At 47.3% G+C, this 20281-nt stretch overlaps 1 long non-coding RNA gene across 1 annotated transcript in view; it reads right to left on the reverse strand.

The window, feature by feature from the left end:
- Positions 1 to 3641: 3641 nt before the first annotated feature.
- Positions 3642 to 20281, reverse strand: part of LOC146839200 (uncharacterized) — a 51182-nt gene continuing 34542 nt past the window's right edge. Inside the window, exon 3 of the long non-coding RNA XR_014960804.1 lies at positions 3642 to 3970. This is a non-coding gene — a long non-coding RNA (uncharacterized LOC146839200). The remainder of the gene's footprint in view (positions 3971 to 20281) is intronic.

Consider the following 20281-nt stretch of genomic DNA (forward strand, 5'->3'; position numbering starts at 1 on the left):
GTAAAGCCTTGACTAGAGCTTTGTGCATCCGTTACTCTGTGAGTAAAGCCTTGACTAGAGCTCTGTGCATCCGTTACTCTGTGAGTAAAGCCTTGACTAGAGCTCTGTGCATCCGTTACTCGGTGAGTAAAGCTTTGACTAGAGCTCTGTGCATCCGTTGCTCGGTGAGTAAAGCCTTGACTAGAGCTCTGTGCATCCGTTGCTCGGTGAGTAAAGCCTTGACTAGAGCTCTGTGCATCCGTTACTCGGTGAGTAAAGCCTTGACTAGAGCTCTGTGCATCCGTTACTCGGTGAGTAAAGCCTTGACTAGAGCTCTGTGCATCCGTTACTCGGTACGTAAAGCCTTGACTAGAGCTCTGTGCATCCGTTACTCGGTGAGTAAAGCCTTGACTAGAGCTCTGTGCATCCGTTACTCTGTGAGTAAAGCCTTGACTAGAGCTCTGTGCATCCGTTACTCGGTGAGTAAAGCCTTGACTAGAGCTCTGTGCATCCGTTACTCGGTGAGTAAAGCCTTGACTAGAGCTCTGTGCATCCGTTGCTCTGTGAGTAAAGCCTTGACTAGAGCTCTGTGCATCCGTTACTCTGTGAGTAAAGCCTTGACTAGAGCTCTGTGCATCCGTTACTCGGTGAGTAAAGCCTTGACTAGAGCTCTGTGCATCCATTACTCGGTGAGTAAAGCCTTGACTAGAGCTCTGTGCATCCATTACTCGGTGAGTAAAGCTTTGACTAGAGCTCTGTGCATCCGTTACTCGGTGAGTAAAGCCTTGACTAGAGCTCTGTGCATCCGTTACTTGGTGAGTAAAGCCTTGACTAGAGCTCTGTGCATCCGTTGCTCTGTGAGTAAAGCCTTGACTAGAGCTCTGTGCATCCGTTAATCTGTGAGTAAAGCCTTGACTAGAGCTCTGTGCATCCGTTACTCGGTGAGTAAAGCCTTGACTAGAGCTCTGTGCATCCGTTGCTCGGTGAGTAAAGCCTTGACTAGAGCTCTGTGCATCCGTTACTTGGTGAGTAAAGCCTTGACTAGAGCTCTGTGCATCCGTTACTCGGTGAGTAAAGCCTTGACTAGAGCTCTGTGCATCCGTTACTCGGTGAGTAAAGCCTTGACTAGAGCTCTGTGCATCCGTTACTTGGTGAGTAAAGCCTTGACTAGAGCTCTGTGCATCCGTTACTCGGTGAGTAAAGCCTTGACTAGTGCTCTGTGCATCCGTTGCTCGGTGAGTAAAGCCTTGACTAGAGCTCTGTGCATCCGTTACTCGGTGAGTAAAGCCTTGACTAGAGCTCTGTGCATCCGTTACTCTGTGAGTAAAGCCTTGACTAGAGCTCTGTGCATCCGTTACTCTGTGAGTAAAGCCTTGACTAGAGCTCTGTGCATCCGTTACTCGGTGAGTAAAGCCTTGACTAGAGCTCTGTAAATCCGTTACTTGGTGAGTAAAGCCTTGACTAGAGCTCTGTGCATCCGTTACTCGGTGAGTAAAGCCTTGACTAGAGCTCTCTGCATCCGTTACTCGGTGAGTAAAGCCTTGACTAGAGCTCTGTGCATCCGTTACTCGGTGAGTAAAGCCTTGGCTAAAGCTCTGTGCATCCGTTACTCGGTGAGTAAAGCCTTGACTAGAGCTCTGTGCATCCGTTACTCGGTGAGTAAAGCCTTGACTAGAGCTCTGTGCATCCGTTGCTCGGTGAGTAAAGCCTTGACTAGAGCTCTGTGCATCCGTTACTTTTTGAGTAAAGCCTTGACTAGAGCTCTGTGCATCCGTTACTCGGTGAGTAAAACCTTGGTTAAAGCTCTGTGCATCTGTTACTCGGTGAGTAAAGCCTTGACTAGAGCTCTGTGCATCCGTTGCTCGTGAGTAAAGCCTTGACTAGAGCTCTGTGCATCCGTTACTCTGTGAGTAAAGCCTTGACTAGAGCTCTGTGCATCCGTTACTCGGTGAGTAAAGCCTTGGCTAGAGCTCTGTGCATCCGTTACTCGGTGAATAAAGCCTTGACTAGAGCTCTGTGCATCCGTTACTCTGTGAGTAAAGCCTTGACTAGAGCTCTGTGCATCCGTTACTCGGTGAGTAAAGCCTTGACTAGAGCTCTGTGCATCCGTTGCTCGGTGAGTAAAGCCTTGACTAGAGCTCTGTGCATCCGTTACTCGGTGAGTAAAGCCTTGACTAGAGCTCTGTGCATCCGTTGCTCGGTGTGTAAAGCCTTGACTAGAGCTCTGTGCATCCGTTGCTCGGTGAGTAAAGCCTTGACTAGAGCTCTGTGCATCCGTTACTCGGTGAGTAAAGCCTTGACTAGAGCTCTGTGCATCCGTTACTCGGTGAGTAAAGCCTTGACTAGAGCTCTGTGCATCCGTTACTCGGTGAGTAAAGCCTTGACTAGAGCTCTGTGCATCCGTTACTCGGTGAGTAAAGCCTTGACTAGAGCTCTGTGCATCCGTTACTCGGTGAGTAAAGCCTTGACTAGAGCTCTGTGCATCCGTTACTCGGTGAGTAAAGCCTTGACTAGAGCTCTGTGCATCCGTTACTCGGTGAGTAAAGCCTTGACTAGAGCTCTGTGCATCCGTTACTCGCTGAGTAAAGCCTTGACTAGAGCTCTGTGCATCCGTTACTCGCTGAGTAAAGCCTTGACTAGAGCTCTGTGCATCCGTTACTCGGTGAGTAAAGCCTTGACTAGAGCTCTGTGCATCCGTTACTCGGTGAGTAAAGCCTTGACTAGAGCTCTGTGCATCCGTTACTCGGTGAGTAAAGCCTTGACTAGAGCTCTGTGCATCCGTTACTCGGTGAGTAAAGCCTTGACTAGAGCTCTGTGCATCCGTTACTCGGTGAGTGAAGCCTTGGCTAAAGCTCTGTATATCTATCACTCTCTGAATAGAGCCTTGGATACATCTCTGTATATACATTAATAAACAATCAAGTCTTCTCCAATGCCAGCGATCAAAGGTGAGTAGCAATTTCGATATAAATATGAATGTCGCAATATACCCAAGTAGTCACTAAAGGAAGACACATATAAGCAGTGAAAAATGTGTCTTCTATATGTCCCTCTAAAAACCAGTAGTTGCTACGTTTCAGCATTTAATAACATAATAATAAGGGATCCTCAAGTTTTAAGAACGATAACCACAAAGTAAATCAAACAATATATCCGGCCCAGCACTAACATTGACTGTATTTAGAAAGCCTCAGTAGCTAGCTGGAGTCCAAGAAAAAGGAAACGTAAACCGTCAGTGAGCAACCTGTGCCAAGAACTAGAAGACAGTTGTTAAGTATCCTTAATACGTACTCCATGAATAATCAATATTGACAATAGTTAAGAAATATTGCCATAATCCAACAAATAAAAACCAAAACTAGCTCCAAGTAACCAATAATGTCAATTGAATTCAAATTTAAAAACTTACTTAAAACTAAAGCCCGTCAACTGGAAAAACCGTCATGATAAACGAGTCAGAAGCCAAAATGTCAGGCTTCTAAAGGGTAACAGACATCAGTCGAGATCTGTAACATAACGGCAATCAGCTGTGAAAATATGTTAAAAGCCCACTGCAAGTATAGAATAATTAATTTGTATAGCGGCTTACCCAATGTGACTAAAAAATTAGCTAGCATTCGCGCCAAGAATGTTCAATTCTATTAAGGACACGGAGGCGAGGATTATGCTTCTCTTTCATTTACTGCAAACCAACAGCAGCCAATGAGAATCATGATAAGATTATAACATAACATTCCCAGAATGCTTATAGTAAGAAAACAACAACCATAGAGACTAGCTCTATATTACAGTCCTCAAACCGGAACACTTCCTCTTTCTTTGCCAAATGAGCAGAGTCCAAGTCCATTAGCAAGTCTGATAACCAACAGCGAAACATCCAAACCGCTCCAGGAGGCTGGAACCACAGGAAACGTCGAACTGGAAAGTGAAGATCATGGAACGCACTCTTCAGAGGATCACCATCTGGTCTAATCTCCTTTCCGATCAGCGCCTGAAACAGAAATATCATACTCGTAATAATTGTCATCGACTGATAAATCAGGGTGGGTAACATAACATCATGAATCATCACCAATATTCAGTTGTCCCTGGGCGGGATATTCCTCGCCTCCGTGTCCTTAATAGAATTGAAAATTCTTGGTGCGAATGCTAGCTAATTTTTTATTCTATTACAGGACTGGAGGCTTCAGATTATGCTAGTTTAACGCTTATGTAATACCACAGAGGCAACATCGCCTACAGGTTTATAGTAAAACTGCTTGAAAGTAGAGCTGGAAGACCAGTCGGCCGCTTTCATGATATCCTGTATACTGGTACCCAGCATGAATGACTTGGAGGCCATAGCACCTCTGACTGAATGTGCACCAAACAGATTAACATCAATGCCTGCTTCTGACATAACAAATCTCAGCCATCTGGCAATAGTAGCGTAAGTCACAGGTTTAAACGGTTTCTGTAAGGCAATAAGCAACCTGGAACAACCAGAAGGGCGAAGTGATCGTGTACAATCCTCATATACCTTAAGACACTTGACCACACAAAGTTTTTCATTCAAAGGAAACGCATTGTAATCTATAGACCTGGAAAAAGTCTTTGTGCGAGCAGTGATAACAAAGGACACTCCTTCAGAAGCAAAAATCCTACCCTCCAAATCATGCACTTTAACATCTGACACCCTGCGGCATGAGGATAAACATAACTGCACGGCAAGCTTAGCTGACAACTGTTTACGAGATAATAATTCATTACTAGGCCATGCATCAAACAGAGTCAAAACCTTTGAAACATCCCACAAAGAAGTATACTTAGCCTTAGGTGGATTGGAGACACAAATTCCTTTCAGAAGCTTGCACACCACCGGGTGCATGCCTACCGGCCGGCCATCCAGCTGCGAATGTCCTGCTGAAATGGCGGAACGAAAATTATTCACTGATCTGTAGGATAAACCTTCGGCGGCCTTTTGAGATAGAAAATTCAATATGTGAGAGAGATCTGCTTCCACGGGATCCAGATGTCTCTCCAAGCACCAACCCAACCAGGCCTTCCAGGCCGATCCGTATCTCTTTCTGGTAGACGGGGCCCAAGCTTGTTGAATAAAGGTGGAAGCTTGCTCCGAAATTCCTGGCAACGACCACTGTTGCCGGAAAGCCTCCAGGCCATTAGGGACAGTTGCCCCGCTAGAACTAGCGGGTGGAGTTCTCCCTGAGGGTCCTGGAGCATCTGAGGGAAGCAAGGGAGGCGGAGCGGACAGTCGCACGCCATCTCTAGGAGAACGGGGAACCACGTCTGCGATTTCCAAATCGGAGTAAACAGCAAAATCTCCGCTCCCTGCCAAGAAACTTGATTCACCACCCTGGGAATCAGAACAAAGGGGAGAAACGTGTACTGAAGGTTCAGGGACCAATCCTGAGTGAACGCATCCGTTGCTCTCGCCAAGGGATCCGGCCTCCAGCTGAAGAACGCTTCCAACTGACAATTCAGTCTGGAGGCAAAAAGATCTGTGTGGAAGGGGCCCCACAGTGCTTGGATCTGATGGAACAGAGATGAATGGAGTTTCCAATCGCTGTAATCCTTCAAGTGGCGTGATTGCCAATCCGCCACCACATTGTCTCACCCCGGAAGGTATTCCGCAATTACCGATATCTGATGCACTAGGCAATAATGCCAAAAGTCTTTGGCTATCTCCGCCAACTTCGGGGACCTGGTACACCCCAGCTTGTTGATATAGCGTACAGCTGAAATGTTGTCCATTCTCAACAGAATACAGCAAGAAACCTTCCTGGGGTGAAGGTGCGAATCGCAAACGAGCCAGCCAGGAGCTCGTGACAATTGATATGAAGCTCCAACTCCCGGCGAGCCCATCTGCCCCCCGTCGTGACTTCCCCGCAGCGGGCTCCCCAGCCCGACTGGCTGGCATCTGATTCTATGATCTCCTCGGGGTGAGAACCGAAGATCGCCCGACCGTTCCATGCCTCCACATGGGTCAATCACCATTGGATTTCTACTCGGGCTTCATCCATGAGCAGGACAAGGTCTGAATAGGAGAGGCCCTTCTGGAGGTGTCTGATCTTTAAGCGCTGTAAAGCGCGATAGTGTAGAGGGCCCTGGAAGATCGCTTGTATGGAGGATGCTAAAAGGCCCACCAGACGAGCGATCTCCCTCAGAGACATTACCTGCCTGTCCAGAGTCTTTCTCAATTCTTTCTTCAGGTCCCTGATTTTGTGTTTGGGCAGAAGCAACTGCGCCGACTGCGTATTGACCACAAATCCCAGGAATTCCAGGGATTGCGTTGGAGTGAGGACCGACTTCTCCCTGTTCACTACAAAGCCCAGACTCTCTAATAGTGACATCGCCAGCTGCAGGTGAAGAGATGCTATGTGCGCTGAGGGAGCCATAATCAGAATATCGTCGAGATAGATTATAAGACGTATGCCCTGCTCCCTGAGATGCGCTACCACCGGCTTCAGGAGTTTGGTAAAACACCACGGAGCCGAGGAAAGACCAAAAGGTAGGACCAAATATTCCAGGCGCCTGCTGCGCCACTGAAACTGTAGAAATCTGCGATGGGGAGGAAAAATGGGCACCGTAAGGTATGCGTCTTTGAGGTCGAGGCGGACTAGCCAGTCCTCCCGTCACAAGAGATCAGCCAGAAGATGGATACACTCCATCTTGAAATGTCGGTAAAGGACAAAGGAATTGAACCCCTTCAGGTTGAGAACCAGTCAGAGCCCCCCACCCCTTCTGTACGAGGAACACAGTGCTGCAGAAGCCCACGGGACCGTCGTCCTCGCAATAGGTCTCCGCGTGCTTCTGCAGCAGCTCGTCTAATTCTAGATCTATAAAATGCACGTCTTGTTGGGAAAAAAACAGGGGTTTGGGAGTTGACTCCTGAAAAGGAGTTTGATAAAAGTTGATGCGAAAACCTTGCACTGTTTGAAGAACCCAAGCGTCCTGAGTAAGGGCCTGCCAATTGTGAAGAAAGTGGCAAATCCGACCCCCCAGAGGATAAACAGACAAAGACACTGGGCTTACCTGCTGTAATTTGAGGACGGGAGTTTCCTCTGTTGCCACCGCGGTGGAAACCGCGACGATTGGATCGTCTCGTAGGATAGAAGGTGCCACCTCTGGTTGAATCCTGAAAGTCTCCGCGGCCTCGGCCATAACCCCCTCTCGCGGGACCCTGATGGTACTGGCGGCCTGGTGAGCAGCCCCTGCATCGCCCGGACCTGCCAAAAAGGCCAGTAGTGAACACCCTTTTGATATTTGTTTGGGCCTTGTCCAAACTCGTGAATGTCCCTACGTACTTGGAGACGTCTTTCACAAAACGGTCCCCGAAAAGTAAGCCGTAAGACTCTCTGATTCTGCTTTCTTGCTCGCTCTATTTTAATTGTTCTGTCTCTCAACGGGTGTGCTGTAGGATCACACTTTGGTTCTTCATATCACTTTTGGTTCCAGAAATGACATTCCCTCTGCATTCCTGTAGTTGAATGATACATCAGTCCTTTTTCGCGTCCAAACACTTCTATTTTGGATGCTCTCTGCGTAGCTGACTCGACTGTGTTGCTTTTCATTAGTTTAACGCATACTACCTTGGTTGCGCCGGAATCCACCTACGTTCATATTGCACACGCAATTGTAGGCGGGGTATTTTTAAGGTTTGGAACGCACAGGGGTTCTTTTATTTTTATTGCCGTTAACTAATTTCTATACGTGAGGCAGATAGTGACCTTTAGCAATGCGATGGCTATCTCTTACATTGGGAAACTACAATGATGGCTTCCATGATTCCATAACGAGCGCATTACGTAAACACGCTCCGTCATGGCTCTCACGCTTTAGAGTCGCGTCCTGCTACTTATGTGCTTCCGTAACGAGCGCATTACGTAAACACGCTCCGTTACGGCTCTCACGCTTTAGAGACGCGTCCTGCTACTTATGTGCTTCCGTAACGTGCGCATTACGTAAACACGCTCCGTTACGGCTCTCACGCTTTAGAGACGCGTCCTGCTACTTATGTTCTTCCGTAACGAGCGCATTACGTAAACACGCTCCTTTATGGCTCTCACGCTTTAGAGACGCATCCTGCTACTTATGTGCTTCTGTAATGAGCGCATTACGTAAATACGCTCCGTTACGGCTCCCACGCTTTAGAGACACGTCCTGCTACTTATGTGCTTCCATAACGAGCGCATTACGTAAACAAGGTCCGTTACGGCTCTCACGCTTTAGAGACGCGTCCTGCTACTTATGTGCTTCCGTAACGAGCGCATTACGTAAACAGGCTCCGTTACGGCTCTCACGCTTTAGAGACGTGTCCTGCTACTTATGTGCTTCCGTAACGAGCGCATTACGTAAAGACGCTCCGTTACAGCTCTCATGCTTTAGAGACGCGTCCTGCTACTTATGTGGTGTTTCCCACGGCGGCTTCTTCAACTTTTCAGAATGGGAGCTGGAAACAAAGTCACATTGGGTAAGCCGCTATACAAATGAGTTATTCTATACTTGCAGTGGGCTGTTAACATATTTTCACAGCTGATTGCCGTTATGTTACAGATCTCGACTGATGTCTGTTACCCTTTAGAAGCCTGACATTTTGGCTTCTGACTCGTTTATCATGACGGTTTTTCCAGTTGACAGGCTTTACTTTTAAGTAAGTTTTTAAATTTGAATTCAATTGACATTATTGGTTACTTGGAGCTAGTTTTGTTTTTTATTTGTTGGATTACGGCAATATTTCTTAACTATTGTCAATATTGATTATTATGGAGTATGTATTAGGGATACGTAACTGTCTTCTAGTTCTTGGCACAGGTTGCTCACTGACGGTTTACGTTTCCTTTTTCTTGGACTCCAGCTAGCTACTGAGGCTTTCTAAGTACAGCCAGTTTTAGTACTGGGCCGGATATATTGTTTGATTTACTTTGTGGTTATCCTTCTTAAAACTGGAGGATCCCCTATTATTATGTTATTAAATGTTGAAACGTAGCAACTACTGGTTTTTAGAGGGACATATAGAAGACACATTTTTCACTGCTTATATGTGTCTTCCTTTAGTGACTACTTGGGTATATTGCGACATTCAGATTTATATCGAAATTTCTACACACCTTTGATCGCTGGCATTGGAGAAGACTTGATTGTTTATTACTGTTATTTCTGCATACAAGTATCAATCTAAGTTAATTTCAGAACATATTTTTTTTTTCTCTTTTCATTTTCCCTTTTTCTCTTTTTCTTTCTTTGTCTCTTTGTATGTAACTCACAAAATTGGGTGTTTGTTTGGATTATGATTCACTCTTTTTATTCTAGTTAACACACTGGTGACTTTATGATTGTGTGATGTAGGTTTACTTTGATGACACCCATGGATTTTCTTTCTTAAAATTGGATTTTCTACACTTCTACTTGGATCTCGCGACTTTCTGGCACTTTTTCAGTGTGCAGCTTTCCACTTTTTCAGTAATGGAGTGTTTGTCCTTGGTAGACTGTAGAAATAATTCCCTCTTGTATTACATCAAACAACTTGTCATACTATTTTGTCAACAGCCTTGAGAAAGTCGTTTAACGTCGAAACATGTGTCGGCTGTGTATTTGCTACATCTACGTGTCAACGTTTTGGAAACTATTCCACTATTGATCAAGACTGCTCGAAACTGACTATTTATCTGTTTCTAAGTTTGGAATTAACCACATTACTGAATTTTGCTTGTCAGTTGCAACTTTTTTGTGCTGTGCTCTGTTGTTCAATTTTTTATGATTAATGTGTATGGAAAAACTGTCTATTTCTCCTTGTACTGAGTAGCACTGTGGATGGCACAGTGTTTTACATTGAGCACGCATATGGACATTTTGTGATACACATCTGCAAACTAAACAGAGGTGCTGACTGTCTGTCTTTGAAACCACTGCCATCATTTCGGTTCATAACAGCTCCGTGTATACATTACTCTGGGAGTAGAGCTTTGACTAGAGCTCTGTGTATCTGTTACTCTGTGGGTGGAAACTAGGGTAGAGCTCTATTTCCATTTCTGCATGGATAGAGCTCTGTGTATCCATTATTCTGTGAGTAGAGCCTTGAGTTGAGCTCTGTGTATCTGATACTCTGTGAGTAGAGCCTTGACTAGAGCTCTGTGTATCCGTTACTCTCTGGGTAGAAACTTGGGCAGAGCTCTGTGTATCCCTTTCTCCATTGACAGAATATAGTATGCCTATTACTCTGTGAGTAGAGCCTTAACTAAAACTCTGTATCTATTACTTTGTGAGTAGAGCCTTTGACTAGAGTTTTGTATATCCATTACTCTGTGAGTAGGGCCTTGACTAGAACTCTCCGTATTCATTACTCTGAGTAGAGCCTTTACTAGACCTCTGTTTATCCATTACTTTGTGAGTAGGGCCTTGACTAGTGTTCTGTGAATCACTTACTCCCTGGGTGGAGCCTTGACTAGAGCTATGTGTATACGTTACTCTGAGGGTAGAAACAGGAGTAGAGCTCTGTGTGTCCATTTCTCCAAGAATAGATTATAGTATATCTATTGCTCTGTGGGTACAGCCTTCACTAGACCTCGGTGTATCTATTACTCTGTGAGAAGAGCCTTGACTAGACCTCTGTGTATCCATTACTCTCTAAGTAGAGCCTTGACTTGAGCTCAGTATATCCATTACTCTGTGAGAAGATCCTTGACTAGAGCTCTGTGTATATGTTACTCTGGGGGTAGACACATGAGTAGAACTCTATGTATCAATTTCTTCATAGCGATAGTATCTTCATTACTCTGTGGGTAGAGCCTTGACTTGAGCTCTGTTTAACCATTACACTTTGAGTAGAGCAATCAGTACAGTTCTGTGAGTCCATTATTATGTGAGTAGAGCTTTGACTAGAGCTCTGTGTATCAGTTACTCTGTGGGTAGAAACTTGAGTAGAGCTCTATGTATCCATTTCTGCATGGATAGAGTATAGTAAACCTATTACTCTGTGAGTAGAGCCTTGAGTTGAGCTCTATGTATCCGATACTCTGTGAGTAGAGCCTTGACTAGAGCTCTGTGTATCCGTTACTCTCTGGGTAGAAACTTGGGCAGAGCTCTGTGTATCCCTTTCTCCATTGACAGAATATAGTATGCCTATTACTCTGTGAGTAGAGCCTTGACTAGAGCTCTGTGTATCAATTACTCTGTGAGTAGAGCTCTGTGTAGCCATTACTCTGCGGGTAGAAACTTGAGTAGAGCTCTATGTATCCTTTTCTCCATGGATAAAGTGTAGTATATTCATTAATCTGTGGGTAGAGCCTTGACTCGAGCTCTGTGTATCCATTACTCTGTGAGTAGACCCTTGACTAGAGCTCTGTGTATCCATTTCTGCATGGATAGAGCATAGTATATCCATTACTCTATGAGCAGAGCCTTGACCAGAGGTTTGTGTATCCATTACTCAGGGAGTAGAGCCTTGAGTTGAGCTCTGTGTATCCATTACTCAGTGAGTAGAGCCTTGAGTTGAGCTCTGTGTATCCGTTACTCTGCAGGTAGAAACTTGAGTAGAGCTCTATGTATCCTTTTCTCAATGGATAAAGTGTAGTATATTCATTAATCTGTGGGTAGAGCCTTGACTCGAGCTCTGTTTAACCATTACTGTTTGAGTAGAGCAATCAGTACAACCTGTGTATCCATTACTCTGTGAGTAGAGCCTTGACTAGAGCTCTGTGTATCCATTACTCTGTGTAGAGCCTTGACTAGAGCTCTGTGTATCCATTACTCTGTGAGTAGAGCTCTGTGTATCCATTACTCTGCAGGTAGAAACTTGAGTAGAGCTCTATGTATCCATTTCTCCATGGATAGAGTATAGTATGTTCGAGGCATGTGTGCTGTAGATACTCTTGCCATCTAGTGTTAGGTCCAGATGTTTGCACTTTGTTTTTGTTCGAAGAAGTCTTTCCTAGTCACAAGGTAATGTGACTCCTCCTTTCGGTGATAGTGCGCATGGGCATCGACTACATTGTTAGATTCTTTTTTTCCGCCATCGGGTTCAGATGTGTATCGCTGCGCTCTGGTTTGAAACCATTCTTCGGGCTCCCCTCGGTGCGCAATACTCTCTACCCTCAACGGTATTGCTTCATACACATTTCCCACCTCTCCGCGTATCGTTTGGGTCAACAAAATCTACTTTTTGATGGGAAAGCTTTGTGTACGACCTTCGGGCCTAACCGCGTCGTCCAGCTCTCCGTCGATGGAACGGACACCGTTCAAATTCTGTCCTCAATGCCACGCAAAGTATCTGCGCACCAGGTGTGTAACTTGTGCTTGTCTCCAGAGGGATGTATGACGATTCAACGGAAACAAACACAACGCACACCATTACATCGCATTCCTCACATCGCACGCACCGTTACATCGCATGCATTCACCACGCAAAGCATTACACCGCACTCCGCCTCCGCCTTTACACGCATGCAAAAAACATTTACAACGCACACAAAGACCACGCATTCTAACACACCTCAAAATTCTCCCTAACAGCCCCCCCAAACACAGTACAACGCCCTGACACTTCCCTCAACCCTAAGGCATAAACAGTAAAGGCAAAACAGTACCATACACTAACAATAACCCTAAGCCCTAACCCTAAAGCCTAAAACAGTACCATATACGACTCCTAACCCTAAAGCCTAAAACACTACCATATACTACTCTTAACCCTAAGCCCTAACCCTAAAGCCTATAACACTACCATATTCGACTCTTTGTCAAACCTTCACTCACCTGAAGCCGGGGGTGTCACCTTGAGAGACGTGAAGATTTTTCTCGGCTGCCCCCAAGAGCTTACCTCCAGCAAACCAACTACAAATGCGGTTTACTGACGGCAAACGCTTAAGGGAAGGGGGAAGTGGACAAAATAATAAAAGAGAGAGAGAGAGACAAACACGCCACTCTTCTACTGCGTTGTGAGGATTCAGTCGCCTCTGAAGTCTCTTCCCTCTGAACAGCAAGACACAAAATATACAATTATAAATCTTGAAATGTAAAAAATGAAATCTTACTGTAACTAATAATCGCATATAACATTTATATACCTCTCATTCTGGTCTTAGAGCTGCCAGAACGTTTCCTGATAAATATGTCAACCTTTCTGTGTACTGAATAATACTGTACTCTGCAAAATAAGCAAAACACACTTAACTCAACTCCAAACACCTTTGAACGTCTAAATCTCCACATATATATATATATGTATTTGCACATTTATGTAATCACAACTCTGATTACCAAGGAAAAATAACTGTATGCTTAAGTGTTCTTGTTCTTGGCTTTTTTCCCTTAAAGTCCTTTATTTTTCCTTTCCAGTTTTTTATCAAGAAGTTCTCGCCTGGCTGAAGAAGGATTTCACAAAGATAAGTCTTGATCTTATTTATCCTCGTTTTCTTATAAGGAAAGAATATGAACTTACTTGAATTGTCTGAGTGGATTTGCGCAAATTCACTAACTCACTGTGTCTCTTTTCTTCTCCGTTTTTTAGAACGTGGCTCCTTTAAGAACTGAAGCAGGATCGAGCAAGCTGGGATTTCTGTTTACTGCCGAGGGGGAAGACAAGCAGGTGAGGACCGGAACCGGCCCCCTGGATCCGGAAGCAGGAAGAAACCGAAGGACGAGGATTCCAGGACGGGAGCTCCAGCAGAAGACGCGATGACTTCTGACTTCTGACTTCAGGTAAGCGGGTAGATCGTAACGAGCGGCGGCTCACGCTTGCAAGGGGTTTAAGTTTTCTTGATTGGGTGGGGTTCTTAGCACACCGCGTACACGTGCCTCGCGGTTACCGGCGCCGGAACGTGCACCAGGGGTTTCACGTGTAGGATGCAGGAAGACAGATGCACATGTTGCCTCCAGCCCGTGTCAACTGACAAACCGGCAACGTGATTGTACAACTGTGAATCGAACATGAACACCTACACGTGCACAATGCAAATAGGGCAATAAGAATGTTTTTGACAACAGTTCAGTGCAGCACCATGTGAAAAAGATCCGAACAAAGTCATTGAGTCAATCATCATACAAAAGCCTACAAATGGATCGTGAAAGGGTGCAAGGTGACAAATCAGACCCCCATTAGTGCCATACAACAGAAATGAAAATAATAAAAGGCAGAAACAACAAAAGGTACCTAAAGGTGTATTATAGCTCAGTATGTACAAGGGATTGAGCATGGTCCTGACAGCTGACCCTAACACTCTTAACCGTAATCCCTAACCCTAAAGCCCAAAACACTACTATATACGACTCTTAACCCTGAGCCCTAACCCTAAAGCCTAAAACACTACCATATACAACTATTAACCCTACGCCCCCAAAACCCTCCCCGTCACTACATTCCCCATAAACTACCTTAAACCATAAAACAGTCCCCTTCACTACGAGTACAACCTCGACCTTACCTGTCTCTCGTCGTGGTTCCAGCGTTGTCTCCCCGCCGTCCGTTTCCCTGCGCTTACATTCTAAAAGCGCCCGCAATGTAATGGCGCCCGCGATGTAATTGCGCCCGCGATGTAACCTCGTGCGTAATGAACACATGCGTCGTAACGTCGCGTGCATCATGACAGCACGCGCCGTAAACGCATGCGATGTGACACATGCGTTGCGATGGTCGTTCGCCCTCCAGAGCACAAAGAAGAATACTGCGACGCTTGCAAATCATTTCGATCGAAGAAAACCCTTCACCATAGTCGGGCTCGACGTCGAGAGATGCAGAGTCAAAGCATAGAAGACAGGCCAGATATCTTCGGTGAAGAGTCTGGTCGAGAAGATGTTGGGGTATCAGCACCGGAGCAGGAAGAGGCCTTTTCCGTGTCGGAATCAGATTGGGAGCTCCAGTGAAGCAATGAAGCAAAGCAATGAAGCAAAGCAGATTACTTTTCCACATGGGGAGCTGCATGTTAGCAGCTCCCCATGTGGAAAAGCAATGCCGTCTCCCGCAGGACGCTGGGAACCAGCAGGGACCGTGGGGGCATTGGGGCTCCCCCCACGGTCCCCAACGAGATGGCCAGGCCCGGGGGATGGGGTCCCCGGGGCCAGAAGTGGCCCGGAAGGGGGGCCATGCGGCCCCCATTAAAAAAAATTAAAAATGCAGAGACCGGGGGATGGGGTCCCTAGGGCCATAAATGGCCTGAGGAGGGGGGCTACACAGACCCCTCCATAATAGTATTAAAAAAATTGGCCATACCCCGGGGGATGGGTTCCCCGGGGCCGGAATTGGCCACGTGAGGGGGGCCCACGCGGCCCCCTTCCCGTTAATAAATTATTATTTTTTTAATTTGGGGGTCAGACCCTGGGGGATGGGGTCCCCAGGGCCCCAAAAAAGTAAAAGGAAGGGGGGCCACACAGCCCCCCTTTCAAAAAAAAAGAAGACACGCGGTCGTGCCTAGGCCCCACCCCCTCACAAAAACACTCTGCAAACGCGCCCTGTGACACGTTTTAAATTGGGGAATTAATCCCCCTTCAATCCTGGGGGTCCTTGGGGGCCAACTAGCCCACCAGGTACCTCCAGTAAGCGCCACAGGACTGGGTTGCAGAGAGGTGGTCCAGGGCACGCCCCTTTTTACACCTCTCTGCAATGCAGCTCTGTGGCACTTACTGGAGGTACCTTGTGGGCTAGTTCGACCCCAGGGACTCTCAGGATTCAAGGGGACTTAATCCCCCAACTTAAAACGCGCCACAAGGTGTGTTTGCACACATGTCACCTCAGGCCCCGCACCCTTCCTTCACCACTGTGCAAACGCGCCCCCTGGTGAGTTGTAAGTTGGGGAATAATTTCCCCTTGAATACAGAAGGTCCCTGGGGGCCCACAATGCCACCTCAAACAGGAAGCAGACATCTGCAAATCAGCTTTGGACTCCTTCCAAGAAAAGCAGTGCAGCCTGAAGAGCCAATCCAGATCCTTTCTGAACCGAAACTCAAGTAACCCAAGACCAGTTTCAGCCTATCTGGGCCTTGACTGTAGGGTGCGGCTTCATTCCAGCGTTGCAGCGAGCACGGGACCCACATCTGGGCCTTGACTGTAGGGTGCGGCTTCATTCCAGCGTTGCAGCGAGCACGGGACCCACATCTGGGCTCACCTGACATATTTATGAATACGGAAAATGATGAGTGGAATGTTTGAGGTCATCTCTGCCACTGGTAATTACTCTGGGACACATCCCAGACCAACCTTCTTTTCTTGCCCTTCGTCACACTGCAGCATGCAGCCAATCAAAGAGTTTTAGCCAACATTACTTCCAGTTGTCTGTTCCAGTAGTCACGGCAGTTCTAACTCTAAGGATCGGCCTGTCTCTCTGCTCCTGATGTTCACCAAAGTAACTGAGGCCACGGTGAACAAGCAGCTCACCAAATACATCGAGTCCCACCCACTTCTGCACAAACTCCATCCAGGGCTCCAACAGAGCAGGATATTGGAGACATTATGTATGGGGGTGGGAAGGTGGGGGCTTCGATTTGATTAGATTTGTCAGCAGCCTTTGACACCATCTCCCACTCCACTTTACTACAGAGATTGCAGATGGTGGGTCTTAGGGGAAAGTGCCTGTTTGGTTCTTATCCTTTTTGAAAGATCTGACCCAAGTGGTGGCCTCAGCTAACTTCAGCCCCTCAGACGATCACCACAGGAGCCCCCCAAGGACTTCTTTTGAGCCACAATCTTTTCAATCTTTACATGGCCACTTGGCCAGCCTGATCGAGTCATTCGATATCACCTGCACTCGAATATACACAAATCATTACATTAGAATTAAATACAGATAAGATGGCCAGTAATTTCAGGAGCTGCCACCAGGAAGTCGCTGATTGGATGAGCTCAAATCCCTGGCGCTGAACAGTGAAAAAAACAGAAATAGTGGTATTTGGGTCCAGAACCTCACGGCATAAGGCTGGTGGCCGGTGTCGTTGGGAGCTCTGTCAACCCCATTCCATCAGGTCAGCAACCTGGGAGTTTGGGTGGACTCGCATCTGTCCTTCAACGGATACATTAAAATCACCTGCTCTTCAGGCTTCTGACTGCGGAAAGTTATCAGAAAAATACTTCTGTTTATCCCTGCTTCATCTAGGAGGGACCTGGCTCTAGACCTTATCCTATCGAGAAGGGATTTCTGCATCTCTTTATACGCAGGCATATCTAAAAATCACCTATATAGGTTGCAGCCACTACAAACACAGCAGCTGGGCTGGTTCTGGGCTTAAAGAAAACAACGTCGATCTTCAACAAACTGGTCAAATTGCACCGGCTTCCTGTCCTGAAAAGATGTCAATATAAAGCACTTTATGTCATAAACGCTCTACAGTCAGGGGGTTCATTCTTATTTGTCCTCGCTTTTTGCCTGGTATCAGCTGGCCGAGTGTTGCGATCCCACCGTCCTTTGCTGCGTAAAGTCTCTAAGTTAAGGAATTGATGGCTGCTCTCTGCCTGTGGTGACTGCGGGTACCTGGAATGGAATGCCCTCCCACCTGACCAGTGCGACCAACAAAACATGAGGTCTTTCAGGAAACAACTCAAAACCTTTCTGTTCGTGTTCAGGGGCTGTGTGATTTTGATACTTATGTGCTCATATTAGCGCCAGGACACTTCTTTCCCGAACTAGCCGTGCAGCGCTATATAAATTGGCTCTAACATCCCGTCATAAGCTATCGATCTCTGAGCAACAGATCGTTGCAGCTATAGACGCCCTAGGAGGAGGAAAGGCACCGGGATCTGAAGGTCTGGTGTAGAGTTTTACAAACCTTAGAAACAAATACCGGCTGCATATCTGCTATAGGTGTATGCCGAGGCATTAAAGGGTGTTCTGTCGGTGCCGTCTATAAGTGACGCAATCATATCAGCGCCCCCCAAGCCTCTAAAAGACCCTGCTAAGTGTACCTCTTATCGCCCTCTGTCACTGCTTCACTGTGATGGTAAATCCCCACCTGAGGTGATCCGACTCGGCTATCCTTCCTACTAGAGAAAATAGTCTCCCCGGTACATTCGGGATTTGTCCCACACAAATCCACAGCGTTTCTTCTATGAACGGTATACGCAGTGCTGCATCGGGAAAACACATACATGAAGGCTGGTGATGCCGATAAGGCGTTTGAATTCCTGGAATAGCCTTTTATGATCAAAACGTTTAGGCACCTTGGTGTAGGAAGGTGGATATCTGACTATGGTTACCCCCAAATTTTTGCCTAGTGTCTAGCTGGTTTTTCGACTTAGTTGGCCTGAGATCCTGCCATTCAGGACCTCAGCCCATCTGCTCTCTCTTTAAAATGGACTCCATGTACCCTAGGTACATACCCAATTGGTTGGATCACCCTGTGAGCCCCTGTACCAGTGTACACTAGGTACCCAGGGCATTGGTGTACCCAAGGCCTGCCAAGGGCTGCAGCATGTATTATGCCACCCCAGGCTTGGCCTAACGATTTGACACAACTGGCTGATCACTCAGCTGGGGTAAGTTGGTGTAACCACCTCTTACTTAGGTGTAGTATACCTATACCTAACCTTAAATGGGACACCTGGTAACCTATAAGTCACTCCTATGGCAGGCCTTAACAATCCTGAAGGCAGAGTGCTTGGTCCCATGTGAGATGGCGCTCTGGCATGAGCTGGGCCTGTCTGCAGTGGTCGGAACAACTTCCTTCTACTGTTTCCAGATATCGTCATACCATATACTCTTAAGTGCATTATGAACCTCGCGGTTAAATGCTAACTTTGGTTTGGCTTTATCAAAACATTTCGAGTAAGGTGTCATACGAATTGGAATACTAACCCCTCGCCAATTCTGGCGACGGGGTTAGCATTCCACCCTTCTAGAGGGACACGACATGTACAGTACCTGAAACCCGGGTAAAATCAGACATAGCCTCAGCTCCACAAAATGGATGCTGCCACCACAGACACAAGTCTGCCCTCCTGCTGCTGGGAGTCCTTCCAGCTTGGGAGGTGTGGACAAAGGGTTTCCTGCCAGGGGAGGTGCGTGCACCACCCCAGACAGGATTTTGTGTATTGGTCAGGTAGGGCTTGAAAGAAACCAGACATGCCTGAGGCTCACAAGGAGCCTCGGTGCATATGCCAGTTCAAACCGGTCCCGGGGCACACCAGTCCCGGGCCTGGGGCGAGCTGGACAAAGGATTGGGGGTTTAACCACCCCCCTTCCTGGTCCCACCCTTAGGGAGGGACCTAGCAGGTAGTCCGGCCCCTAGAATCCGCTTAAAGGTAGGAGCTGTGTCCTAAGACTTCAGACATCCTGGAATCAACTTGAAACTAAGAAGAAGACGGGAACTTCGACGCTCTGCTGCACAGAGGACTGAAGCCAATCTCCCCTGTGGTCAGGGAGTGACCACCTTGCTAACACAAGCACCATCCAGCGAATCAACGTCTGCTTTGCCGCCGCCTCCCGCCGGAGCCCGAGCCCAGAGACTGACAAGACCTGGACCTCCAGACCTCTCACCGCCCGATCCACAGTCCCTGAAAAGAGGAGACCCGTGGAGGCACCGAGACACGTGGAGCCAGCCATCTTGGAACGACTACGACAAGCTGACAAGTGCAACAACCGAGGCTCCCTCCAAGTTGTGCTTTGGGATCTGAGAAGCCCAACACCCGAGCAGCATCTGCACCAAAGGTGAGCCCTCCAGCATCTCCACGATCTGCGTGGGGCCCTTCTGCATTTTGCCACTCGATGCGCCTAACCGGTTGCTGGCCCGCTGGCTAGTAGCCACCTTGGCGACGAACTCTACGAAAAACACTGCTGGTCTGGTTGCTCCAGACTGGCCCTTGCTCCTCTCCAAAGGAGCAATCCCTCTGACCTTGCTGGTCAGAACCAACAGCTGATTTCCAAATCCTCCTACAATTGCCTTTGCCAAGGCTTGTTTGCTTCGACCAAGTCGCCGACACCGCCGACAGCGAGAGCCTGCGTGGGACAGCTCGTGAGCCGACTCCTGGACGTCGTCGACCTTCAGGGACCACGTGGCTGCGGAGACAAGCTACCCCTCATCACCTGTTTGCACCCGACATCGCCTGGTACCCACCTGGTGCCACGCTGGTCACTGGCTAGTGACTGTGAACACTGTCCCCTCTGCTTACAGGTCTTCAACATCTCCGATCCACCCTTGGATCCACTGCATCTCCTCCGGACCGGTCGCCTGCAGCATCTTTGTCTTCAGGCTCCACGGAACAGATAGAAGAAACCCGACGCACTTCGAGGCCTATGCACCCGCTTCCTGTGGGTGAGGTAAAGCTGGCACTCCTGTGCCCAAGTGTAGAGAATCATCTCTAGTGTCTGTGTTTCCAATCTTAAGT

This window comes from Triturus cristatus, chromosome 4_2 (assembly GCF_964204655.1).
Source record: "Triturus cristatus chromosome 4_2, aTriCri1.1, whole genome shotgun sequence".
NCBI lineage: Eukaryota > Metazoa > Chordata > Amphibia > Caudata > Salamandridae > Triturus > Triturus cristatus.